Here is a 19,813-nt window from a genome sequence, read left to right as displayed (position 1 = left end):
ATATACTCTTCTAAGAGTAATACTTGTTTTAGAGCTGCCTGTAAACGGTAGACCACCTGACACCTCAAATGAAAATGATTGGCTTTCCAGTTCGTTTTTTTTTTTTTTTTTTTTGTTTTTTTTAAGTTTTCTTCTTCTCTTGTGTTTAAATGACTGTGGTTACTGTCTTTATAATAGAAGCTTAAGCTAAAAAGCTTACAGCACCTAGTATTCCCAGGCAGTCTCCCATCCAAGTACTAACTAGGCCCAACTCTTCTTCGCTTCCGAGATCAGACGGGATCGGGCTTTCAAGGAGTGGTATGGCCGTAAGCGATCACTGCTGGCTGTAGAAGACTATTTCTATATACTCTTCTAAGAGTAATACTTGTTTTAGAGCTGCCTGTAAACGGTAGACCACCTGACACCTCAAATGAAAATGATTGGCTTTCCAGTTCGTTTTTTTTTTTTTTTTTTTGTTTTTTTTAAGTTTTCTTCTTCTCTTGTGTTTAAATGACTGTGGTTACTGTCTTTATAATAGAAGCTTAAGCTAAAAAGCTTACAGCACCTAGTATTCCCAGGCAGTCTCCCATCCAAGTACTAACTAGGCCCAACTCTTCTTCGCTTCCGAGATCAGACGAGATCGGGCTTTCAAGGAGTGGTATGGCCGTAAGCGATCACTGCTGGCTGTAGAAGACTATTTCTATATACTCTTCTAAGAGTAATACTTGTTTTAGAGCTGCCTGTAAACGGTAGACCACCTGACACCTCAAATGAAAATGATTGGCTTTCCAGTTCGTTTTTTCTTTTTAGTTGTTTTTTTTTTTTAAGTTTTCTTCTTCTCTTGTGTTTAAATGACTGTGGTTACTGTCTTTATAATAGAAGCTTAAGCTAAAAAGCTTACAGCACCTAGTATTCCCAGGCAGTCTCCCATCCAAGTACTAACTAGGCCCAACTCTTCTTCACTTCCGAGATCAGACGGGATCGGGCTTTCAAGGAGTGGTATGGCCGTAAGCGATCACTGCTGGCTGTAGAAGACTATTTCTATATACTCTTCTAAGAGTAATACTTGTTTTAGAGCTGCCTGTAAACGGTAGACCACCTGACACCTCAAATGAAAATGATTGGCTTTCCAGTTCGTTTTTTCTTTTTAGTTGTTTTTTTTTTTTAAGTTTTCTTCTTCTCTTGTGTTTAAATGACTGTGGTTACTGTCTTTATAATAGAAGCTTAAGCTAAAAAGCTTACAGCACCTAGTATTCCCAGGCAGTCTCCCATCCAAGTACTAACTAGGCCCAACTCTTCTTCACTTCCGAGATCAGACGGGATCGGGCTTTCAAGGAGTGGTATGGCCGTAAGCGATCACTGCTGGCTGTAGAAGACTATTTCTATATACTCTTCTAAGAGTAATACTTGTTTTAGAGCTGCCTGTAAACGGTAGACCACCTGACACCTCAAATGAAAATGATTGGCTTTCCAGTTCGTTTTTTTTTTTTTGTTGTTTTTTTTTTTTAAGTTTTCTTCTTCTCTTGTGTTTAAATGACTGTGGTTACTGTCTTTATAATAGAAACTTAAGCTAAAAAGCTTACAGCACCTAGTATTCCCAGGCAGTCTCCCATCCAAGTACTAACTAGGCCCAACTCTTCTTCGCTTCCGAGATCAGACGGGATCGGGCTTTCAAGGAGTGGTATGGCCGTAAGCGATCACTGCTGGCTGTAGAAGACTATTTCTATATACTCTTCTAAGAGTAATACTTGTTTTAGAGCTGCCTGTAAACGGTAGACCACCTGACACCTCAAATGAAAATGATTGGCTTTCCAGTTCGTTTTTTTTTTTTTTTTTTTTGTTTTTTTTAAGTTTTCTTCTTCTCTTGTGTTTAAATGACTGTGGTTACTGTCTTTATAATAGAAGCTTAAGCTAAAAAGCTTACAGCACCTAGTATTCCCAGGCAGTCTCCCATCCAAGTACTAACTAGGCCCAACTCTTCTTCGCTTCCGAGATCAGACGAGATCGGGCTTTCAAGGAGTGGTATGGCCGTAAGCGATCACTGCTGGCTGTAGAAGACTATTTCTATATACTCTTCTAAGAGTAATACTTGTTTTAGAGCTGCCTGTAAACGGTATACCACCTGACACCTCAAATGAAAATGATTGGCTTTCCAGTTCGTTTTTTCTTTTTAGTTGTTTTTTTTTTTTAAGTTTTCTTCTTCTCTTGTGTTTAAATGACTGTGGTTACTGTCTTTATAATAGAAGCTTAAGCTAAAAAGCTTACAGCACCTAGTATTCCCAGGCAGTCTCCCATCCAAGTACTAACTAGGCCCAACTCTTCTTCACTTCCGAGATCAGACGGGATCGGGCTTTCAAGGAGTGGTATGGCCGTAAGCGATCACTGCTGGCTGTAGAAGACTATTTCTATATACTCTTCTAAGAGTAATACTTGTTTTAGAGCTGCCTGTAAACGGTAGACCACCTGACACCTCAAATGAAAATGATTGGCTTTCCAGTTCGTTTTTTTTTTTTTGTTGTTTTTTTTTTTTAAGTTTTCTTCTTCTCTTGTGTTTAAATGACTGTGGTTACTGTCTTTATAATAGAAACTTAAGCTAAAAAGCTTACAGCACCTAGTATTCCCAGGCAGTCTCCCATCCAAGTACTAACTAGGCCCAACTCTTCTTCGCTTCCGAGATCAGACGGGATCGGGCTTTCAAGGAGTGGTATGGCCGTAAGCGATCACTGCTGGCTGTAGAAGACTATTTCTATATACTCTTCTAAGAGTAATACTTGTTTTAGAGCTGCCTGTAAACGGTAGACCACCTGACACCTCAAATGAAAATGATTGGCTTTCCAGTTCGTTTTTTTTTTTTTTTTTTTGTTTTTTTTAAGTTTTCTTCTTCTCTTGTGTTTAAATGACTGTGGTTACTGTCTTTATAATAGAAGCTTAAGCTAAAAAGCTTACAGCACCTAGTATTCCCAGGCAGTCTCCCATCCAAGTACTAACTAGGCCCAACTCTTCTTCGCTTCCGAGATCAGACGAGATCGGGCTTTCAAGGAGTGGTATGGCCGTAAGCGATCACTGCTGGCTGTAGAAGACTATTTCTATATACTCTTCTAAGAGTAATACTTGTTTTAGAGCTGCCTGTAAACGGTATACCACCTGACACCTCAAATGAAAATGATTGGCTTTCCAGTTCGTTTTTTTTTTGTTGTTGTTTTTTTTTTTTAAGTTTTCTTCTTCTCTTGTGTTTAAATGACTGTGGTTACTGTCTTTATAATAGAAGCTTAAGCTAAAAAGCTTACAGCACCTAGTATTCCCAGGCAGTCTCCCATCCAAGTACTAACTAGGCCCAACTCTTCTTCACTTCCGAGATCAGACGGGATCGGGCTTTCAAGGAGTGGTATGGCCGTAAGCGATCACTGCTGGCTGTAGAAGACTATTTCTATATACTCTTCTAAGAGTAATACTTGTTTTAGAGCTGCCTGTAAACGGTAGACCACCTGACACCTCAAATGAAAATGATTGGCTTTCCAGTTCGTTTTTTTTTTGTTGTTGTTTTTTTTTTTTAAGTTTTCTTCTTCTCTTGTGTTTAAATGACTGTGGTTACTGTCTTTATAATAGAAACTTAAGCTAAAAAGCTTACAGCACCTAGTATTCCCAGGCAGTCTCCCATCCAAGTACTAACTAGGCCCAACTCTTCTTCGCTTCCGAGATCAGACGAGATCGGGCTTTCAAGGAGTGGTATGGCCGTAAGCGATCACTGCTGGCTGTAGAAGACTATTTCTATATACTCTTCTAAGAGTAATACTTGTTTTAGAGCTGCCTGTAAACGGTAGACCACCTGACACCTCAAATGAAAATGATTGGCTTTCCAGTTCGTTTTTTCTTTTTAGTTGTTTTTTTTCTTTAAGTTTTCTTCTTCTCTTGTGTTTAAATGACTGTGGTTACTGTCTTTATAATAGAAGCTTAAGCTAAAAAGCTTACAGCACCTAGTATTCCCAGGCAGTCTCCCATCCAAGTACTAACTAGGCCCAACTCTTCTTCACTTCCGAGATCAGACGGGATCGGGCTTTCAAGGAGTGGTATGGCCGTAAGCGATCACTGCTGGCTGTAGAAGACTATTTCTATATACTCTTCTAAGAGTAATACTTGTTTTAGAGCTGCCTGTAAACGGTAGACCACCTGACACCTCAAATGAAAATGATTGGCTTTCCAGTTCGTTTTTTTTTTTTTGTTGTTTTTTTTTTTTAAGTTTTCTTCTTCTCTTGTGTTTAAATGACTGTGGTTACTGTCTTTATAATAGAAACTTAAGCTAAAAAGCTTACAGCACCTAGTATTCCCAGGCAGTCTCCCATCCAAGTACTAACTAGGCCCAACTCTTCTTCGCTTCCGAGATCAGACGAGATCGGGCTTTCAAGGAGTGGTATGGCCGTAAGCGATCACTGCTGGCTGTAGAAGACTATTTCTATATACTCTTCTAAGAGTAATACTTGTTTTAGAGCTGCCTGTAAACGGTATACCACCTGACACCTCAAATGAAAATGATTGGCTTTCCAGTTCGTTTTTTCTTTTTAGTTGTTTTTTTTTTTTAAGTTTTCTTCTTCTCTTGTGTTTAAATGACTGTGGTTACTGTCTTTATAATAGAAGCTTAAGCTAAAAAGCTTACAGCACCTAGTATTCCCAGGCAGTCTCCCATCCAAGTACTAACTAGGCCCAACTCTTCTTCGCTTCCGAGATCAGACGGGATCGGGCTTTCAAGGAGTGGTATGGCCGTAAGCGATCACTGCTGGCTGTAGAAGACTATTTCTATATACTCTTCTAAGAGTAATACTTGTTTTAGAGCTGCCTGTAAACGGTAGACCACCTGACACCTCAAATGAAAATGATTGGCTTTCCAGTTCGTTTTTTTTTTTTTTTTTTGTCTGTTTTTTTTAAGTTTTCTTCTTCTCTTGTGTTTAAATGACTGTGGTTACTGTCTTTATAATAGAAACTTAAGCTAAAAAGCTTACAGCACCTAGTATTCCCAGGCAGTCTCTCATCCAAGTACTAACTAGGCCCAACTCTTCTTCGCTTCCGAGATCAGACGAGATCGGGCTTTCAAGGAGTGGTATGGCCGTAAGCGATCACTGCTGGCTGTAGAAGACTATTTCTATATACTCTTCTAAGAGTAATACTTGTTTTAGAGCTGCCTGTAAACGGTAGACCACCTGACACCTCAAATGAAAATGATTGGCTTTCCAGTTCGTTTTTTTTTTTTTTTTTTTTGTTTTTTTTAAGTTTTCTTCTTCTCTTGTGTTTAAATGACTGTGGTTACTGTCTTTATAATAGAAGCTTAAGCTAAAAAGCTTACAGCACCTAGTATTCCCAGGCAGTCTCCCATCCAAGTACTAACTAGGCCCAACTCTTCTTCGCTTCCGAGATCAGACGAGATCGGGCTTTCAAGGAGTGGTATGGCCGTAAGCGATCACTGCTGGCTGTAGAAGACTATTTCTATATACTCTTCTAAGAGTAATACTTGTTTTAGAGCTGCCTGTAAACGGTATACCACCTGACACCTCAAATGAAAATGATTGGCTTTCCAGTTCGTTTTTTCTTTTTAGTTGTTTTTTTTTTTTAAGTTTTCTTCTTCTCTTGTGTTTAAATGACTGTGGTTACTGTCTTTATAATAGAAGCTTAAGCTAAAAAGCTTACAGCACCTAGTATTCCCAGGCAGTCTCCCATCCAAGTACTAACTAGGCCCAACTCTTCTTCACTTCCGAGATCAGACGGGATCGGGCTTTCAAGGAGTGGTATGGCCGTAAGCGATCACTGCTGGCTGTAGAAGACTATTTCTATATACTCTTCTAAGAGTAATACTTGTTTTAGAGCTGCCTGTAAACGGTAGACCACCTGACACCTCAAATGAAAATGATTGGCTTTCCAGTTCGTTTTTTTTTTTTTGTTGTTTTTTTTTTTTAAGTTTTCTTCTTCTCTTGTGTTTAAATGACTGTGGTTACTGTCTTTATAATAGAAACTTAAGCTAAAAAGCTTACAGCACCTAGTATTCCCAGGCAGTCTCCCATCCAAGTACTAACTAGGCCCAACTCTTCTTCGCTTCCGAGATCAGACGGGATCGGGCTTTCAAGGAGTGGTATGGCCGTAAGCGATCACTGCTGGCTGTAGAAGACTATTTCTATATACTCTTCTAAGAGTAATACTTGTTTTAGAGCTGCCTGTAAACGGTAGACCACCTGACACCTCAAATGAAAATGATTGGCTTTCCAGTTCGTTTTTTTTTTTTTTTTTTTGTTTTTTTTAAGTTTTCTTCTTCTCTTGTGTTTAAATGACTGTGGTTACTGTCTTTATAATAGAAGCTTAAGCTAAAAAGCTTACAGCACCTAGTATTCCCAGGCAGTCTCCCATCCAAGTACTAACTAGGCCCAACTCTTCTTCGCTTCCGAGATCAGACGAGATCGGGCTTTCAAGGAGTGGTATGGCCGTAAGCGATCACTGCTGGCTGTAGAAGACTATTTCTATATACTCTTCTAAGAGTAATACTTGTTTTAGAGCTGCCTGTAAACGGTATACCACCTGACACCTCAAATGAAAATGATTGGCTTTCCAGTTCGTTTTTTTTTTGTTGTTGTTTTTTTTTTTTAAGTTTTCTTCTTCTCTTGTGTTTAAATGACTGTGGTTACTGTCTTTATAATAGAAGCTTAAGCTAAAAAGCTTACAGCACCTAGTATTCCCAGGCAGTCTCCCATCCAAGTACTAACTAGGCCCAACTCTTCTTCACTTCCGAGATCAGACGGGATCGGGCTTTCAAGGAGTGGTATGGCCGTAAGCGATCACTGCTGGCTGTAGAAGACTATTTCTATATACTCTTCTAAGAGTAATACTTGTTTTAGAGCTGCCTGTAAACGGTAGACCACCTGACACCTCAAATGAAAATGATTGGCTTTCCAGTTCGTTTTTTTTTTGTTGTTGTTTTTTTTTTTTAAGTTTTCTTCTTCTCTTGTGTTTAAATGACTGTGGTTACTGTCTTTATAATAGAAACTTAAGCTAAAAAGCTTACAGCACCTAGTATTCCCAGGCAGTCTCCCATCCAAGTACTAACTAGGCCCAACTCTTCTTCGCTTCCGAGATCAGACGAGATCGGGCTTTCAAGGAGTGGTATGGCCGTAAGCGATCACTGCTGGCTGTAGAAGACTATTTCTATATACTCTTCTAAGAGTAATACTTGTTTTAGAGCTGCCTGTAAACGGTAGACCACCTGACACCTCAAATGAAAATGATTGGCTTTCCAGTTCGTTTTTTCTTTTTAGTTGTTTTTTTTTTTTAAGTTTTCTTCTTCTCTTGTGTTTAAATGACTGTGGTTACTGTCTTTATAATAGAAGCTTAAGCTAAAAAGCTTACAGCACCTAGTATTCCCAGGCAGTCTCCCATCCAAGTACTAACTAGGCCCAACTCTTCTTCACTTCCGAGATCAGACGGGATCGGGCTTTCAAGGAGTGGTATGGCCGTAAGCGATCACTGCTGGCTGTAGAAGACTATTTCTATATACTCTTCTAAGAGTAATACTTGTTTTAGAGCTGCCTGTAAACGGTAGACCACCTGACACCTCAAATGAAAATGATTGGCTTTCCAGTTCGTTTTTTTTTTTTTGTTGTTTTTTTTTTTTAAGTTTTCTTCTTCTCTTGTGTTTAAATGACTGTGGTTACTGTCTTTATAATAGAAACTTAAGCTAAAAAGCTTACAGCACCTAGTATTCCCAGGCAGTCTCCCATCCAAGTACTAACTAGGCCCAACTCTTCTTCGCTTCCGAGATCAGACGAGATCGGGCTTTCAAGGAGTGGTATGGCCGTAAGCGATCACTGCTGGCTGTAGAAGACTATTTCTATATACTCTTCTAAGAGTAATACTTGTTTTAGAGCTGCCTGTAAACGGTATACCACCTGACACCTCAAATGAAAATGATTGGCTTTCCAGTTCGTTTTTTCTTTTTAGTTGTTTTTTTTTTTTAAGTTTTCTTCTTCTCTTGTGTTTAAATGACTGTGGTTACTGTCTTTATAATAGAAGCTTAAGCTAAAAAGCTTACAGCACCTAGTATTCCCAGGCAGTCTCCCATCCAAGTACTAACTAGGCCCAACTCTTCTTCGCTTCCGAGATCAGACGGGATCGGGCTTTCAAGGAGTGGTATGGCCGTAAGCGATCACTGCTGGCTGTAGAAGACTATTTCTATATACTCTTCTAAGAGTAATACTTGTTTTAGAGCTGCCTGTAAACGGTAGACCACCTGACACCTCAAATGAAAATGATTGGCTTTCCAGTTCGTTTTTTTTTTTTTTTTTGTCTGTTTTTTTTAAGTTTTCTTCTTCTCTTGTGTTTAAATGACTGTGGTTACTGTCTTTATAATAGAAACTTAAGCTAAAAAGCTTACAGCACCTAGTATTCCCAGGCAGTCTCTCATCCAAGTACTAACTAGGCCCAACTCTTCTTCGCTTCCGAGATCAGACGAGATCGGGCTTTCAAGGAGTGGTATGGCCGTAAGCGATCACTGCTGGCTGTAGAAGACTATTTCTATATACTCTTCTAAGAGTAATACTTGTTTTAGAGCTGCCTGTAAACGGTAGACCACCTGACACCTCAAATGAAAATGATTGGCTTTCCAGTTCGTTTTTTTTTTTTTTTTTTTTGTTTTTTTTAAGTTTTCTTCTTCTCTTGTGTTTAAATGACTGTGGTTACTGTCTTTATAATAGAAGCTTAAGCTAAAAAGCTTACAGCACCTAGTATTCCCAGGCAGTCTCCCATCCAAGTACTAACTAGGCCCAACTCTTCTTCGCTTCCGAGATCAGACGAGATCGGGCTTTCAAGGAGTGGTATGGCCGTAAGCGATCACTGCTGGCTGTAGAAGACTATTTCTATATACTCTTCTAAGAGTAATACTTGTTTTAGAGCTGCCTGTAAACGGTATACCACCTGACACCTCAAATGAAAATGATTGGCTTTCCAGTTCGTTTTTTCTTTTTAGTTGTTTTTTTTTTTTAAGTTTTCTTCTTCTCTTGTGTTTAAATGACTGTGGTTACTGTCTTTATAATAGAAGCTTAAGCTAAAAAGCTTACAGCACCTAGTATTCCCAGGCAGTCTCCCATCCAAGTACTAACTAGGCCCAACTCTTCTTCGCTTCCGAGATCAGACGGGATCGGGCTTTCAAGGAGTGGTATGGCCGTAAGCGATCACTGCTGGCTGTAGAAGACTATTTCTATATACTCTTCTAAGAGTAATACTTGTTTTAGAGCTGCCTGTAAACGGTAGACCACCTGACACCTCAAATGAAAATGATTGGCTTTCCAGTTCGTTTTTTTTTTTTTTTTTTTTGTTTTTTTTAAGTTTTCTTCTTCTCTTGTGTTTAAATGACTGTGGTTACTGTCTTTATAATAGAAGCTTAAGCTAAAAAGCTTACAGCACCTAGTATTCCCAGGCAGTCTCCCATCCAAGTACTAACTAGGCCCAACTCTTCTTCGCTTCCGAGATCAGACGAGATCGGGCTTTCAAGGAGTGGTATGGCCGTAAGCGATCACTGCTGGCTGTAGAAGACTATTTCTATATACTCTTCTAAGAGTAATACTTGTTTTAGAGCTGCCTGTAAACGGTATACCACCTGACACCTCAAATGAAAATGATTGGCTTTCCAGTTCGTTTTTTTTTTGTTGTTGTTTTTTTTTTTTAAGTTTTCTTCTTCTCTTGTGTTTAAATGACTGTGGTTACTGTCTTTATAATAGAAGCTTAAGCTAAAAAGCTTACAGCACCTAGTATTCCCAGGCAGTCTCCCATCCAAGTACTAACTAGGCCCAACTCTTCTTCACTTCCGAGATCAGACGGGATCGGGCTTTCAAGGAGTGGTATGGCCGTAAGCGATCACTGCTGGCTGTAGAAGACTATTTCTATATACTCTTCTAAGAGTAATACTTGTTTTAGAGCTGCCTGTAAACGGTAGACCACCTGACACCTCAAATGAAAATGATTGGCTTTCCAGTTCGTTTTTTTTTTGTTGTTGTTTTTTTTTTTTAAGTTTTCTTCTTCTCTTGTGTTTAAATGACTGTGGTTACTGTCTTTATAATAGAAACTTAAGCTAAAAAGCTTACAGCACCTAGTATTCCCAGGCAGTCTCCCATCCAAGTACTAACTAGGCCCAACTCTTCTTCGCTTCCGAGATCAGACGAGATCGGGCTTTCAAGGAGTGGTATGGCCGTAAGCGATCACTGCTGGCTGTAGAAGACTATTTCTATATACTCTTCTAAGAGTAATACTTGTTTTAGAGCTGCCTGTAAACGGTAGACCACCTGACACCTCAAATGAAAATGATTGGCTTTCCAGTTCGTTTTTTCTTTTTAGTTGTTTTTTTTCTTTAAGTTTTCTTCTTCTCTTGTGTTTAAATGACTGTGGTTACTGTCTTTATAATAGAAGCTTAAGCTAAAAAGCTTACAGCACCTAGTATTCCCAGGCAGTCTCCCATCCAAGTACTAACTAGGCCCAACTCTTCTTCACTTCCGAGATCAGACGGGATCGGGCTTTCAAGGAGTGGTATGGCCGTAAGCGATCACTGCTGGCTGTAGAAGACTATTTCTATATACTCTTCTAAGAGTAATACTTGTTTTAGAGCTGCCTGTAAACGGTAGACCACCTGACACCTCAAATGAAAATGATTGGCTTTCCAGTTCGTTTTTTTTTTTTTGTTGTTTTTTTTTTTTAAGTTTTCTTCTTCTCTTGTGTTTAAATGACTGTGGTTACTGTCTTTATAATAGAAACTTAAGCTAAAAAGCTTACAGCACCTAGTATTCCCAGGCAGTCTCCCATCCAAGTACTAACTAGGCCCAACTCTTCTTCGCTTCCGAGATCAGACGAGATCGGGCTTTCAAGGAGTGGTATGGCCGTAAGCGATCACTGCTGGCTGTAGAAGACTATTTCTATATACTCTTCTAAGAGTAATACTTGTTTTAGAGCTGCCTGTAAACGGTATACCACCTGACACCTCAAATGAAAATGATTGGCTTTCCAGTTCGTTTTTTCTTTTTAGTTGTTTTTTTTTTTTAAGTTTTCTTCTTCTCTTGTGTTTAAATGACTGTGGTTACTGTCTTTATAATAGAAGCTTAAGCTAAAAAGCTTACAGCACCTAGTATTCCCAGGCAGTCTCCCATCCAAGTACTAACTAGGCCCAACTCTTCTTCGCTTCCGAGATCAGACGGGATCGGGCTTTCAAGGAGTGGTATGGCCGTAAGCGATCACTGCTGGCTGTAGAAGACTATTTCTATATACTCTTCTAAGAGTAATACTTGTTTTAGAGCTGCCTGTAAACGGTAGACCACCTGACACCTCAAATGAAAATGATTGGCTTTCCAGTTCGTTTTTTTTTTTTTTTTTTGTCTGTTTTTTTTAAGTTTTCTTCTTCTCTTGTGTTTAAATGACTGTGGTTACTGTCTTTATAATAGAAACTTAAGCTAAAAAGCTTACAGCACCTAGTATTCCCAGGCAGTCTCTCATCCAAGTACTAACTAGGCCCAACTCTTCTTCGCTTCCGAGATCAGACGAGATCGGGCTTTCAAGGAGTGGTATGGCCGTAAGCGATCACTGCTGGCTGTAGAAGACTATTTCTATATACTCTTCTAAGAGTAATACTTGTTTTAGAGCTGCCTGTAAACGGTAGACCACCTGACACCTCAAATGAAAATGATTGGCTTTCCAGTTCGTTTTTTTTTTTTTTTTTTTTGTTTTTTTTAAGTTTTCTTCTTCTCTTGTGTTTAAATGACTGTGGTTACTGTCTTTATAATAGAAGCTTAAGCTAAAAAGCTTACAGCACCTAGTATTCCCAGGCAGTCTCCCATCCAAGTACTAACTAGGCCCAACTCTTCTTCGCTTCCGAGATCAGACGAGATCGGGCTTTCAAGGAGTGGTATGGCCGTAAGCGATCACTGCTGGCTGTAGAAGACTATTTCTATATACTCTTCTAAGAGTAATACTTGTTTTAGAGCTGCCTGTAAACGGTATACCACCTGACACCTCAAATGAAAATGATTGGCTTTCCAGTTCGTTTTTTCTTTTTAGTTGTTTTTTTTTTTTAAGTTTTCTTCTTCTCTTGTGTTTAAATGACTGTGGTTACTGTCTTTATAATAGAAGCTTAAGCTAAAAAGCTTACAGCACCTAGTATTCCCAGGCAGTCTCCCATCCAAGTACTAACTAGGCCCAACTCTTCTTCGCTTCCGAGATCAGACGGCATCGGGCTTTCAAGGAGTGGTATGGCCGTAAGCGATCACTGCTGGCTGTAGAAGACTATTTCTATATACTCTTCTAAGAGTAATACTTGTTTTAGAGCTGCCTGTAAACGGTAGACCACCTGACACCTCAAATGAAAATGATTGGCTTTCCAGTTCGTTTTTTTTTTTTTTTTTTTTGTTTTTTTTAAGTTTTCTTCTTCTCTTGTGTTTAAATGACTGTGGTTACTGTCTTTATAATAGAAGCTTAAGCTAAAAAGCTTACAGCACCTAGTATTCCCAGGCAGTCTCCCATCCAAGTACTAACTAGGCCCAACTCTTCTTCGCTTCCGAGATCAGACGAGATCGGGCTTTCAAGGAGTGGTATGGCCGTAAGCGATCACTGCTGGCTGTAGAAGACTATTTCTATATACTCTTCTAAGAGTAATACTTGTTTTAGAGCTGCCTGTAAACGGTATACCACCTGACACCTCAAATGAAAATGATTGGCTTTCCAGTTCGTTTTTTCTTTTTAGTTGTTTTTTTTTTTTAAGTTTTCTTCTTCTCTTGTGTTTAAATGACTGTGGTTACTGTCTTTATAATAGAAGCTTAAGCTAAAAAGCTTACAGCACCTAGTATTCCCAGGCAGTCTCCCATCCAAGTACTAACTAGGCCCAACTCTTCTTCACTTCCGAGATCAGACGGGATCGGGCTTTCAAGGAGTGGTATGGCCGTAAGCGATCACTGCTGGCTGTAGAAGACTATTTCTATATACTCTTCTAAGAGTAATACTTGTTTTAGAGCTGCCTGTAAACGGTAGACCACCTGACACCTCAAATGAAAATGATTGGCTTTCCAGTTCGTTTTTTTTTTTTTGTTGTTTTTTTTTTTTAAGTTTTCTTCTTCTCTTGTGTTTAAATGACTGTGGTTACTGTCTTTATAATAGAAACTTAAGCTAAAAAGCTTACAGTACCTAGTATTCCCAGGCAGTCTCCCATCCAAGTACTAACTAGGCCCAACTCTTCTTCGCTTCCGAGATCAGACGGGATCGGGCTTTCAAGGAGTGGTATGGCCGTAAGCGATCACTGCTGGCTGTAGAAGACTATTTCTATATACTCTTCTAAGAGTAATACTTGTTTTAGAGCTGCCTGTAAACGGTAGACCACCTGACACCTCAAATGAAAATGATTGGCTTTCCAGTTCGTTTTTTTTTTTTTTTTTTTGTTTTTTTTAAGTTTTCTTCTTCTCTTGTGTTTAAATGACTGTGGTTACTGTCTTTATAATAGAAGCTTAAGCTAAAAAGCTTACAGCACCTAGTATTCCCAGGCAGTCTCCCATCCAAGTACTAACTAGGCCCAACTCTTCTTCGCTTCCGAGATCAGACGAGATCGGGCTTTCAAGGAGTGGTATGGCCGTAAGCGATCACTGCTGGCTGTAGAAGACTATTTCTATATACTCTTCTAAGAGTAATACTTGTTTTAGAGCTGCCTGTAAACGGTATACCACCTGACACCTCAAATGAAAATGATTGGCTTTCCAGTTCGTTTTTTCTTTTTAGTTGTTTTTTTTTTTTAAGTTTTCTTCTTCTCTTGTGTTTAAATGACTGTGGTTACTGTCTTTATAATAGAAGCTTAAGCTAAAAAGCTTACAGCACCTAGTATTCCCAGGCAGTCTCCCATCCAAGTACTAACTAGGCCCAACTCTTCTTCACTTCCGAGATCAGACGGGATCGGGCTTTCAAGGAGTGGTATGGCCGTAAGCGATCACTGCTGGCTGTAGAAGACTATTTCTATATACTCTTCTAAGAGTAATACTTGTTTTAGAGCTGCCTGTAAACGGTAGACCACCTGACACCTCAAATGAAAATGATTGGCTTTCCAGTTCGTTTTTTTTTTTTTGTTGTTTTTTTTTTTTAAGTTTTCTTCTTCTCTTGTGTTTAAATGACTGTGGTTACTGTCTTTATAATAGAAACTTAAGCTAAAAAGCTTACAGCACCTAGTATTCCCAGGCAGTCTCCCATCCAAGTACTAACTAGGCCCAACTCTTCTTCGCTTCCGAGATCAGACGGGATCGGGCTTTCAAGGAGTGGTATGGCCGTAAGCGATCACTGCTGGCTGTAGAAGACTATTTCTATATACTCTTCTAAGAGTAATACTTGTTTTAGAGCTGCCTGTAAACGGTAGACCACCTGACACCTCAAATGAAAATGATTGGCTTTCCAGTTCGTTTTTTTTTTTTTTTTTTTGTTTTTTTTAAGTTTTCTTCTTCTCTTGTGTTTAAATGACTGTGGTTACTGTCTTTATAATAGAAGCTTAAGCTAAAAAGCTTACAGCACCTAGTATTCCCAGGCAGTCTCCCATCCAAGTACTAACTAGGCCCAACTCTTCTTCGCTTCCGAGATCAGACGAGATCGGGCTTTCAAGGAGTGGTATGGCCGTAAGCGATCACTGCTGGCTGTAGAAGACTATTTCTATATACTCTTCTAAGAGTAATACTTGTTTTAGAGCTGCCTGTAAACGGTATACCACCTGACACCTCAAATGAAAATGATTGGCTTTCCAGTTCGTTTTTTTTTTTTTTTTTGTCTGTTTTTTTTAAGTTTTCTTCTTCTCTTGTGTTTAAATGACTGTGGTTACTGTCTTTATAATAGAAACTTAAGCTAAAAAGCTTACAGCACCTAGTATTCCCAGGCAGTCTCTCATCCAAGTACTAACTAGGCCCAACTCTTCTTCGCTTCCGAGATCAGACGAGATCGGGCTTTCAAGGAGTGGTATGGCCGTAAGCGATCACTGCTGGCTGTAGAAGACTATTTCTATATACTCTTCTAAGAGTAATACTTGTTTTAGAGCTGCCTGTAAACGGTAGACCACCTGACACCTCAAATGAAAATGATTGGCTTTCCAGTTCGTTTTTTTTTTTTTTTTTTTTGTTTTTTTTAAGTTTTCTTCTTCTCTTGTGTTTAAATGACTGTGGTTACTGTCTTTATAATAGAAGCTTAAGCTAAAAAGCTTACAGCACCTAGTATTCCCAGGCAGTCTCCCATCCAAGTACTAACTAGGCCCAACTCTTCTTCGCTTCCGAGATCAGACGAGATCGGGCTTTCAAGGAGTGGTATGGCCGTAAGCGATCACTGCTGGCTGTAGAAGACTATTTCTATATACTCTTCTAAGAGTAATACTTGTTTTAGAGCTGCCTGTAAACGGTAGACCACCTGACACCTCAAATGAAAATGATTGGCTTTCCAGTTCGTTTTTTTTTTTTGTTGTTTTTTTTTTTTAAGTTTTCTTCTTCTCTTGTGTTTAAATGACTGTGGTTACTGTCTTTATAATAGAAACTTAAGCTAAAAAGCTTACAGCACCTAGTATTCCCAGGCAGTCTCCCATCCAAGTACTAACTAGGCCCAACTCTTCTTCGCTTCCGAGATCAGACGGGATCGGGCTTTCAAGGAGTGGTATGGCCGTAAGCGATCACTGCTGGCTGTAGAAGACTATTTCTATATACTCTTCTAAGAGTAATACTTGTTTTAGAGCTGCCTGTAAACGGTAGACCACCTGACACCTCAAATGAAAATGATTGGCTTTCCAGTTCGTTTTTTTTTTTTTGTTGTTGTTTTTTTTTAAGTTTTCTTCTTCTCTTGTGTTTAAATGACTGTGGTTACTGTCTTTATAATAGAAACTTAAGCTAAAAAGCTTACAGCACCTAGTATTCCCAGGCAGTCTCCCATCCAAGTACTAACTAGGCCCAACTCTTCTTCGCTTCCGAGATCAGACGGGATCGGGCTTTCAAGGAGTGGTATGGCCGTAAGCGATCACTGCTGGCTGTAGAAGACTATTTCTATATACTCTTCTAAGAGTAATACTTGTTTTAGAGCTGCCTGTAAACGGTAGACCACCTGACACCTCAAATGAAAATGATTGGCTTTCCAGTTCGTTTTTTTTTTTGTTGTTGTTTTTTTTTAAGTTTTCTTCTTCTCTTGTGTTTAAATGACTGTGGTTACTGTCTTTATAATAGAAACTTAAGCTAAAAAGCTTACAGCACCTAGTATTCCCAGGCAGTCTCCCATCCAAGTACTAACTAGGCCCAACTCTTCTTCGCTTCCGAGATCAGACGGGATCGGGCTTTCAAGGAGTGGTATGGCCGTAAGCGATCACTGCTGGCTGTAGAAGACTATTTCTATATACTCTTCTAAGAGTAATACTTGTTTTAGAGCTGCCTGTAAACGGTAGACCACCTGACACCTCAAATGAAAATGATTGGCTTTCCAGTTCGTTTTTTTTTTTTTTTGTTGTTTTTTCTTCTCTTGTGTTTAAATGACTGTGGTTACTGTCTTTATAATAGAAGCTTAAGCTAAAAAGCTTACAGCACCTAGTATTCCCAGACAGTCTCCCATCCAAGTACTAACTAGGCCCAACTCTTCTTCGCTTCCGAGATCAGACGAGATCGGGCTTTCAAGGAGTGGTATGGCCGTAAGCGATCACTGCTGGCTGTAGAAGACTATTTCTATATACTCTTCTAAGAGTAATACTTGTTTTAGAGCTGCCTGTAAACGGTAGACCACCTGACACCTCAAATGAAAATGATTGGCTTTCCAGTTCGTTTTTTTTTTTTTTTGTTGTTTTTTCTTCTCTTGTGTTTAAATGACTGTGGTTACTGTCTTTATAATAGAAACTTAAGCTAAAAAGCTTACAGCACCTAGTATTCCCAGGCAGTCTCCCATCCAAGTACTAACTAGGCCCAACTCTTCTTCGCTTCCGAGATCAGACGGGATCGGGCTTTCAAGGAGTGGTATGGCCGTAAGCGATCACTGCTGGCTGTAGAAGACTATTTCTATATACTCTTCTAAGAGTAATACTTGTTTTAGAGCTGCCTGTAAACGGTAGACCACCTGACACCTCAAATGAAAATGATTGGCTTTCCAGTTCGTTTTTTTTTTTTTTTTAAGTTTTCTTCTTCTCTTGTGTTTAAATGACTGTGGTTACTGTCTTTATAATAGAAACTTAAGCTAAAAAGCTTACAGCACCTAGTATTCCCAGGCAGTCTCCCATCCAAGTACTAACTAGGCCCAACTCTTCTTCGCTTCCGAGATCAGACGGGATCGGGCTTTCAAGGAGTGGTATGGCCGTAAGCGATCACTGCTGGCTGTAGAAGACTATTTCTATATACTCTTCTAAGAGTAATACTTGTTTTAGAGCTGCCTGTAAACGGTAGACCACCTGACACCTCAAATGAAAATGATTGGCTTTCCAGTTCGTTTTTTTTTTTTGTTGTTTTTTTTTTTTAAGTTTTCTTCTTCTCTTGTGTTTAAATGACTGTGGTTACTGTCTTTATAATAGAAACTTAAGCTAAAAAGCTTACAGCACCTAGTATTCCCAGGCAGTCTCCCATCCAAGTACTAACTAGGCCCAACTCTTCTTCGCTTCCGAGATCAGACGGGATCGGGCTTTCAAGGAGTGGTATGGCCGTAAGCGATCACTGCTGGCTGTAGAAGACTATTTCTATATACTCTTCTAAGAGTAATACTTGTTTTAGAGCTGCCTGTAAACGGTAGACCACCTGACACCTCAAATGAAAATGATTGGCTTTCCAGTTCGTTTTTTTTTTTTTGTTGTTGTTTTTTTTTAAGTTTTCTTCTTCTCTTGTGTTTAAATGACTGTGGTTACTGTCTTTATAATAGAAACTTAAGCTAAAAAGCTTACAGCACCTAGTATTCCCAGGCAGTCTCCCATCCAAGTACTAACTAGGCCCAACTCTTCTTCGCTTCCGAGATCAGACGGGATCGGGCTTTCAAGGAGTGGTATGGCCGTAAGCGATCACTGCTGGCTGTAGAAGACTATTTCTATATACTCTTCTAAGAGTAATACTTGTTTTAGAGCTGCCTGTAAACGGTAGACCACCTGACACCTCAAATGAAAATGATTGGCTTTCCAGTTCGTTTTTTTTTTTGTTGTTTTTTTTTTTTAAGTTTTCTTCTTCTCTTGTGTTTAAATGACTGTGGTTACTGTCTTTATAATAGAAACTTAAGCTAAAAAGCTTACAGCACCTAGTATTCCCAGGCAGTCTCCCATCCAAGTACTAACTAGGCCCAACTCTTCTTCGCTTCCGAGATCAGACGGGATCGGGCTTTCAAGGAGTGGTATGGCCGTAAGCGATCACTGCTGGCTGTAGAAGACTATTTCTATATACTCTTCTAAGAGTAATACTTGTTTTAGAGCTGCCTGTAAACGGTAGACCACCTGACACCTCAAATGAAAATGATTGGCTTTCCAGTTCGTTTTTTTTTTTTTTTGTTGTTTTTTCTTCTCTTGTGTTTAAATGACTGTGGTTACTGTCTTTATAATAGAAGCTTAAGCTAAAAAGCTTACAGCACCTAGTATTCCCAGACAGTCTCCCATCCAAGTACTAACTAGGCCCAACTCTTCTTCGCTTCCGAGATCAGACGAGATCGGGCTTTCAAGGAGTGGTATGGCCGTAAGCGATCACTGCTGGCTGTAGAAGACTATTTCTATATACTCTTCTAAGAGTAATACTTGTTTTAGAGCTGCCTGTAAACGGTAGACCACCTGACACCTCAAATGAAAATGATTGGCTTTCCAGTTCGTTTTTTTTTTTTTTTGTTGTTTTTTCTTCTCTTGTGTTTAAATGACTGTGGTTACTGTCTTTATAATAGAAACTTAAGCTAAAAAGCTTACAGCACCTAGTATTCCCAGGCAGTCTCCCATCCAAGTACTAACTAGGCCCAACTCTTCTTCGCTTCCGAGATCAGACGGGATCGGGCTTTCAAGGAGTGGTATGGCCGTAAGCGATCACTGCTGGCTGTAGAAGACTATTTCTATATACTCTTCTAAGAGTAATACTTGTTTTAGAGCTGCCTGTAAACGGTAGACCACCTGACACCTCAAATGAAAATGATTGGCTTTCCAGTTCGTTTTTTTTTTTTTTGTTGTTGTTTTTTTTTAAGTTTTCTTCTTCTCTTGTGTTTAAATGACTGTGGTTACTGTCTTTATAATAGAAACTTAAGCTAAAAAGCTTACAGCACCTAGTATTCCCAGGCAGTCTCCCATCCAAGTACTAACTAGGCCCAACTCTTCTTCGCTTCCGAGATCAGACGGGATCGGGCTTTCAAGGAGTGGTATGGCCGTAAGCGATCACTGCTGGCTGTAGAAGACTATTTCTATATACTCTTCTAAGAGTAATACTTGTTTTAGAGCTGCCTGTAAACGGTAGACCACCTGACACCTCAAATGAAAATGATTGGCTTTCCAGTTCGTTTTTTTTTTTTTTTTGTTGTTTTTTCTTCTCTTGTGTTTAAATGACTGTGGTTACTGTCTTTATAATAGAAACTTAAGCTAAAAAGCTTACAGCACCTAGTATTCCCAGGCAGTCTCCCATCCAAGTACTAACTAGGCCCAACTCTTCTTCGCTTCCGAGATCAGACGGGATCGGGCTTTCAAGGAGTGGTATGGCCGTAAGCGATCACTGCTGGCTGTAGAAGACTATTTCTATATACTCTTCTAAGAGTAATACTTGTTTTAGAGCTGCCTGTAAACGGTAGACCACCTGACACCTCAAATGAAAATGATTGGCTTTCCAGTTCGTTTTTTTTTTTTTTTGTTGTTTTTTCT

General features: G+C 39.3%; 53 non-coding genes and 5 pseudogenes across 53 annotated transcripts; all 58 read right to left on the bottom strand.

Annotated features, from left to right (window-relative positions):
* Positions 1-192: 192 nt before the first annotated feature.
* LOC136698742 (5S ribosomal RNA) lies at positions 193-311 on the bottom strand. Its single transcript, XR_010803312.1, has one exon. It is a non-coding gene; the product is annotated as a 5S ribosomal RNA (ribosomal RNA).
* Positions 312-532: 221 nt separating this feature from the next.
* On the bottom strand, positions 533-651 carry LOC136699017 (5S ribosomal RNA). The gene has a single exon (XR_010803577.1). It is a non-coding gene; the product is annotated as a 5S ribosomal RNA (ribosomal RNA).
* Positions 652-873: 222 nt separating this feature from the next.
* On the bottom strand, positions 874-992 carry LOC136698695 (5S ribosomal RNA). The gene has a single exon (XR_010803265.1). It is a non-coding gene; the product is annotated as a 5S ribosomal RNA (ribosomal RNA).
* Positions 993-1,214: 222 nt separating this feature from the next.
* On the bottom strand, positions 1,215-1,333 carry LOC136698682 (5S ribosomal RNA). Its single transcript, XR_010803254.1, has one exon. It is a non-coding gene; the product is annotated as a 5S ribosomal RNA (ribosomal RNA).
* Positions 1,334-1,555: 222 nt separating this feature from the next.
* Positions 1,556-1,674, bottom strand: LOC136698741 (5S ribosomal RNA). The gene has a single exon (XR_010803311.1). It is a non-coding gene; the product is annotated as a 5S ribosomal RNA (ribosomal RNA).
* Positions 1,675-1,896: 222 nt separating this feature from the next.
* LOC136699016 (5S ribosomal RNA) lies at positions 1,897-2,015 on the bottom strand. The gene has a single exon (XR_010803576.1). It is a non-coding gene; the product is annotated as a 5S ribosomal RNA (ribosomal RNA).
* Positions 2,016-2,237: 222 nt separating this feature from the next.
* LOC136698671 (5S ribosomal RNA) lies at positions 2,238-2,356 on the bottom strand. Its single transcript, XR_010803243.1, has one exon. It is a non-coding gene; the product is annotated as a 5S ribosomal RNA (ribosomal RNA).
* Positions 2,357-2,578: 222 nt separating this feature from the next.
* On the bottom strand, positions 2,579-2,697 carry LOC136698739 (5S ribosomal RNA). Its single transcript, XR_010803309.1, has one exon. It is a non-coding gene; the product is annotated as a 5S ribosomal RNA (ribosomal RNA).
* A 221-nt stretch (positions 2,698-2,918) lies between these two features.
* On the bottom strand, positions 2,919-3,037 carry LOC136699014 (5S ribosomal RNA). Its single transcript, XR_010803575.1, has one exon. It is a non-coding gene; the product is annotated as a 5S ribosomal RNA (ribosomal RNA).
* Positions 3,038-3,259: 222 nt separating this feature from the next.
* On the bottom strand, positions 3,260-3,378 carry LOC136698660 (5S ribosomal RNA). The gene has a single exon (XR_010803232.1). It is a non-coding gene; the product is annotated as a 5S ribosomal RNA (ribosomal RNA).
* Positions 3,379-3,600: 222 nt separating this feature from the next.
* Positions 3,601-3,719, bottom strand: LOC136699013 (5S ribosomal RNA). Its single transcript, XR_010803574.1, has one exon. It is a non-coding gene; the product is annotated as a 5S ribosomal RNA (ribosomal RNA).
* A 222-nt stretch (positions 3,720-3,941) lies between these two features.
* On the bottom strand, positions 3,942-4,060 carry LOC136698649 (5S ribosomal RNA). Its single transcript, XR_010803221.1, has one exon. It is a non-coding gene; the product is annotated as a 5S ribosomal RNA (ribosomal RNA).
* A 222-nt stretch (positions 4,061-4,282) lies between these two features.
* On the bottom strand, positions 4,283-4,401 carry LOC136699012 (5S ribosomal RNA). Its single transcript, XR_010803573.1, has one exon. It is a non-coding gene; the product is annotated as a 5S ribosomal RNA (ribosomal RNA).
* Positions 4,402-4,623: 222 nt separating this feature from the next.
* Positions 4,624-4,742, bottom strand: LOC136698738 (5S ribosomal RNA). Its single transcript, XR_010803308.1, has one exon. It is a non-coding gene; the product is annotated as a 5S ribosomal RNA (ribosomal RNA).
* A 224-nt stretch (positions 4,743-4,966) lies between these two features.
* LOC136698432 (5S ribosomal RNA) lies at positions 4,967-5,085 on the bottom strand (annotated as a pseudogene).
* A 222-nt stretch (positions 5,086-5,307) lies between these two features.
* LOC136699011 (5S ribosomal RNA) lies at positions 5,308-5,426 on the bottom strand. Its single transcript, XR_010803572.1, has one exon. It is a non-coding gene; the product is annotated as a 5S ribosomal RNA (ribosomal RNA).
* Positions 5,427-5,648: 222 nt separating this feature from the next.
* LOC136698638 (5S ribosomal RNA) lies at positions 5,649-5,767 on the bottom strand. The gene has a single exon (XR_010803210.1). It is a non-coding gene; the product is annotated as a 5S ribosomal RNA (ribosomal RNA).
* A 222-nt stretch (positions 5,768-5,989) lies between these two features.
* On the bottom strand, positions 5,990-6,108 carry LOC136698737 (5S ribosomal RNA). Its single transcript, XR_010803307.1, has one exon. It is a non-coding gene; the product is annotated as a 5S ribosomal RNA (ribosomal RNA).
* A 221-nt stretch (positions 6,109-6,329) lies between these two features.
* On the bottom strand, positions 6,330-6,448 carry LOC136699010 (5S ribosomal RNA). Its single transcript, XR_010803571.1, has one exon. It is a non-coding gene; the product is annotated as a 5S ribosomal RNA (ribosomal RNA).
* Positions 6,449-6,670: 222 nt separating this feature from the next.
* On the bottom strand, positions 6,671-6,789 carry LOC136698627 (5S ribosomal RNA). Its single transcript, XR_010803199.1, has one exon. It is a non-coding gene; the product is annotated as a 5S ribosomal RNA (ribosomal RNA).
* Positions 6,790-7,011: 222 nt separating this feature from the next.
* LOC136699009 (5S ribosomal RNA) lies at positions 7,012-7,130 on the bottom strand. Its single transcript, XR_010803570.1, has one exon. It is a non-coding gene; the product is annotated as a 5S ribosomal RNA (ribosomal RNA).
* A 222-nt stretch (positions 7,131-7,352) lies between these two features.
* LOC136698614 (5S ribosomal RNA) lies at positions 7,353-7,471 on the bottom strand. The gene has a single exon (XR_010803187.1). It is a non-coding gene; the product is annotated as a 5S ribosomal RNA (ribosomal RNA).
* Positions 7,472-7,693: 222 nt separating this feature from the next.
* Positions 7,694-7,812, bottom strand: LOC136699008 (5S ribosomal RNA). The gene has a single exon (XR_010803569.1). It is a non-coding gene; the product is annotated as a 5S ribosomal RNA (ribosomal RNA).
* A 222-nt stretch (positions 7,813-8,034) lies between these two features.
* Positions 8,035-8,153, bottom strand: LOC136698736 (5S ribosomal RNA). Its single transcript, XR_010803306.1, has one exon. It is a non-coding gene; the product is annotated as a 5S ribosomal RNA (ribosomal RNA).
* A 223-nt stretch (positions 8,154-8,376) lies between these two features.
* On the bottom strand, positions 8,377-8,495 carry LOC136698431 (5S ribosomal RNA; annotated as a pseudogene).
* Positions 8,496-8,717: 222 nt separating this feature from the next.
* On the bottom strand, positions 8,718-8,836 carry LOC136699006 (5S ribosomal RNA). The gene has a single exon (XR_010803567.1). It is a non-coding gene; the product is annotated as a 5S ribosomal RNA (ribosomal RNA).
* A 222-nt stretch (positions 8,837-9,058) lies between these two features.
* LOC136698735 (5S ribosomal RNA) lies at positions 9,059-9,177 on the bottom strand. The gene has a single exon (XR_010803305.1). It is a non-coding gene; the product is annotated as a 5S ribosomal RNA (ribosomal RNA).
* Positions 9,178-9,399: 222 nt separating this feature from the next.
* Positions 9,400-9,518, bottom strand: LOC136699005 (5S ribosomal RNA). The gene has a single exon (XR_010803566.1). It is a non-coding gene; the product is annotated as a 5S ribosomal RNA (ribosomal RNA).
* Positions 9,519-9,740: 222 nt separating this feature from the next.
* LOC136698602 (5S ribosomal RNA) lies at positions 9,741-9,859 on the bottom strand. Its single transcript, XR_010803176.1, has one exon. It is a non-coding gene; the product is annotated as a 5S ribosomal RNA (ribosomal RNA).
* Positions 9,860-10,081: 222 nt separating this feature from the next.
* LOC136699004 (5S ribosomal RNA) lies at positions 10,082-10,200 on the bottom strand. Its single transcript, XR_010803565.1, has one exon. It is a non-coding gene; the product is annotated as a 5S ribosomal RNA (ribosomal RNA).
* Positions 10,201-10,422: 222 nt separating this feature from the next.
* On the bottom strand, positions 10,423-10,541 carry LOC136698591 (5S ribosomal RNA). The gene has a single exon (XR_010803165.1). It is a non-coding gene; the product is annotated as a 5S ribosomal RNA (ribosomal RNA).
* Positions 10,542-10,763: 222 nt separating this feature from the next.
* LOC136699003 (5S ribosomal RNA) lies at positions 10,764-10,882 on the bottom strand. The gene has a single exon (XR_010803564.1). It is a non-coding gene; the product is annotated as a 5S ribosomal RNA (ribosomal RNA).
* Positions 10,883-11,104: 222 nt separating this feature from the next.
* LOC136698733 (5S ribosomal RNA) lies at positions 11,105-11,223 on the bottom strand. Its single transcript, XR_010803303.1, has one exon. It is a non-coding gene; the product is annotated as a 5S ribosomal RNA (ribosomal RNA).
* A 224-nt stretch (positions 11,224-11,447) lies between these two features.
* LOC136698430 (5S ribosomal RNA) lies at positions 11,448-11,566 on the bottom strand (annotated as a pseudogene).
* Positions 11,567-11,788: 222 nt separating this feature from the next.
* Positions 11,789-11,907, bottom strand: LOC136699002 (5S ribosomal RNA). The gene has a single exon (XR_010803563.1). It is a non-coding gene; the product is annotated as a 5S ribosomal RNA (ribosomal RNA).
* A 222-nt stretch (positions 11,908-12,129) lies between these two features.
* On the bottom strand, positions 12,130-12,248 carry LOC136698503 (5S ribosomal RNA; annotated as a pseudogene).
* A 222-nt stretch (positions 12,249-12,470) lies between these two features.
* On the bottom strand, positions 12,471-12,589 carry LOC136699001 (5S ribosomal RNA). The gene has a single exon (XR_010803562.1). It is a non-coding gene; the product is annotated as a 5S ribosomal RNA (ribosomal RNA).
* Positions 12,590-12,811: 222 nt separating this feature from the next.
* Positions 12,812-12,930, bottom strand: LOC136698580 (5S ribosomal RNA). Its single transcript, XR_010803154.1, has one exon. It is a non-coding gene; the product is annotated as a 5S ribosomal RNA (ribosomal RNA).
* Positions 12,931-13,152: 222 nt separating this feature from the next.
* On the bottom strand, positions 13,153-13,271 carry LOC136698257 (5S ribosomal RNA). The gene has a single exon (XR_010803022.1). It is a non-coding gene; the product is annotated as a 5S ribosomal RNA (ribosomal RNA).
* A 221-nt stretch (positions 13,272-13,492) lies between these two features.
* On the bottom strand, positions 13,493-13,611 carry LOC136699000 (5S ribosomal RNA). The gene has a single exon (XR_010803561.1). It is a non-coding gene; the product is annotated as a 5S ribosomal RNA (ribosomal RNA).
* Positions 13,612-13,833: 222 nt separating this feature from the next.
* On the bottom strand, positions 13,834-13,952 carry LOC136698568 (5S ribosomal RNA). The gene has a single exon (XR_010803143.1). It is a non-coding gene; the product is annotated as a 5S ribosomal RNA (ribosomal RNA).
* Positions 13,953-14,174: 222 nt separating this feature from the next.
* LOC136698732 (5S ribosomal RNA) lies at positions 14,175-14,293 on the bottom strand. The gene has a single exon (XR_010803302.1). It is a non-coding gene; the product is annotated as a 5S ribosomal RNA (ribosomal RNA).
* A 221-nt stretch (positions 14,294-14,514) lies between these two features.
* On the bottom strand, positions 14,515-14,633 carry LOC136698999 (5S ribosomal RNA). Its single transcript, XR_010803560.1, has one exon. It is a non-coding gene; the product is annotated as a 5S ribosomal RNA (ribosomal RNA).
* A 223-nt stretch (positions 14,634-14,856) lies between these two features.
* Positions 14,857-14,975, bottom strand: LOC136698429 (5S ribosomal RNA; annotated as a pseudogene).
* Positions 14,976-15,197: 222 nt separating this feature from the next.
* Positions 15,198-15,316, bottom strand: LOC136698998 (5S ribosomal RNA). Its single transcript, XR_010803559.1, has one exon. It is a non-coding gene; the product is annotated as a 5S ribosomal RNA (ribosomal RNA).
* Positions 15,317-15,537: 221 nt separating this feature from the next.
* Positions 15,538-15,656, bottom strand: LOC136698731 (5S ribosomal RNA). The gene has a single exon (XR_010803301.1). It is a non-coding gene; the product is annotated as a 5S ribosomal RNA (ribosomal RNA).
* A 222-nt stretch (positions 15,657-15,878) lies between these two features.
* On the bottom strand, positions 15,879-15,997 carry LOC136698730 (5S ribosomal RNA). The gene has a single exon (XR_010803300.1). It is a non-coding gene; the product is annotated as a 5S ribosomal RNA (ribosomal RNA).
* A 220-nt stretch (positions 15,998-16,217) lies between these two features.
* LOC136698729 (5S ribosomal RNA) lies at positions 16,218-16,336 on the bottom strand. Its single transcript, XR_010803299.1, has one exon. It is a non-coding gene; the product is annotated as a 5S ribosomal RNA (ribosomal RNA).
* Positions 16,337-16,544: 208 nt separating this feature from the next.
* Positions 16,545-16,663, bottom strand: LOC136698274 (5S ribosomal RNA). The gene has a single exon (XR_010803038.1). It is a non-coding gene; the product is annotated as a 5S ribosomal RNA (ribosomal RNA).
* Positions 16,664-16,871: 208 nt separating this feature from the next.
* LOC136698727 (5S ribosomal RNA) lies at positions 16,872-16,990 on the bottom strand. The gene has a single exon (XR_010803297.1). It is a non-coding gene; the product is annotated as a 5S ribosomal RNA (ribosomal RNA).
* A 209-nt stretch (positions 16,991-17,199) lies between these two features.
* LOC136698726 (5S ribosomal RNA) lies at positions 17,200-17,318 on the bottom strand. The gene has a single exon (XR_010803296.1). It is a non-coding gene; the product is annotated as a 5S ribosomal RNA (ribosomal RNA).
* Positions 17,319-17,539: 221 nt separating this feature from the next.
* LOC136698725 (5S ribosomal RNA) lies at positions 17,540-17,658 on the bottom strand. The gene has a single exon (XR_010803295.1). It is a non-coding gene; the product is annotated as a 5S ribosomal RNA (ribosomal RNA).
* Positions 17,659-17,880: 222 nt separating this feature from the next.
* Positions 17,881-17,999, bottom strand: LOC136698724 (5S ribosomal RNA). Its single transcript, XR_010803294.1, has one exon. It is a non-coding gene; the product is annotated as a 5S ribosomal RNA (ribosomal RNA).
* Positions 18,000-18,219: 220 nt separating this feature from the next.
* Positions 18,220-18,338, bottom strand: LOC136698723 (5S ribosomal RNA). Its single transcript, XR_010803293.1, has one exon. It is a non-coding gene; the product is annotated as a 5S ribosomal RNA (ribosomal RNA).
* Positions 18,339-18,546: 208 nt separating this feature from the next.
* Positions 18,547-18,665, bottom strand: LOC136698272 (5S ribosomal RNA). The gene has a single exon (XR_010803036.1). It is a non-coding gene; the product is annotated as a 5S ribosomal RNA (ribosomal RNA).
* Positions 18,666-18,873: 208 nt separating this feature from the next.
* Positions 18,874-18,992, bottom strand: LOC136698722 (5S ribosomal RNA). The gene has a single exon (XR_010803292.1). It is a non-coding gene; the product is annotated as a 5S ribosomal RNA (ribosomal RNA).
* A 223-nt stretch (positions 18,993-19,215) lies between these two features.
* LOC136698721 (5S ribosomal RNA) lies at positions 19,216-19,334 on the bottom strand. The gene has a single exon (XR_010803291.1). It is a non-coding gene; the product is annotated as a 5S ribosomal RNA (ribosomal RNA).
* Positions 19,335-19,543: 209 nt separating this feature from the next.
* On the bottom strand, positions 19,544-19,662 carry LOC136698720 (5S ribosomal RNA). The gene has a single exon (XR_010803290.1). It is a non-coding gene; the product is annotated as a 5S ribosomal RNA (ribosomal RNA).
* Between the last annotated feature and the right edge of the window lie 151 nt (positions 19,663-19,813).

The sequence above is a fragment of the Hoplias malabaricus genome, chromosome 5 (assembly GCF_029633855.1).
Source record: "Hoplias malabaricus isolate fHopMal1 chromosome 5, fHopMal1.hap1, whole genome shotgun sequence".
Taxonomy (NCBI): domain Eukaryota; kingdom Metazoa; phylum Chordata; class Actinopteri; order Characiformes; family Erythrinidae; genus Hoplias; species Hoplias malabaricus.
The sequence above is the reverse complement of the archived record's forward strand: the minus strand, read 5'-3'. Positions and strand labels throughout refer to the sequence as shown.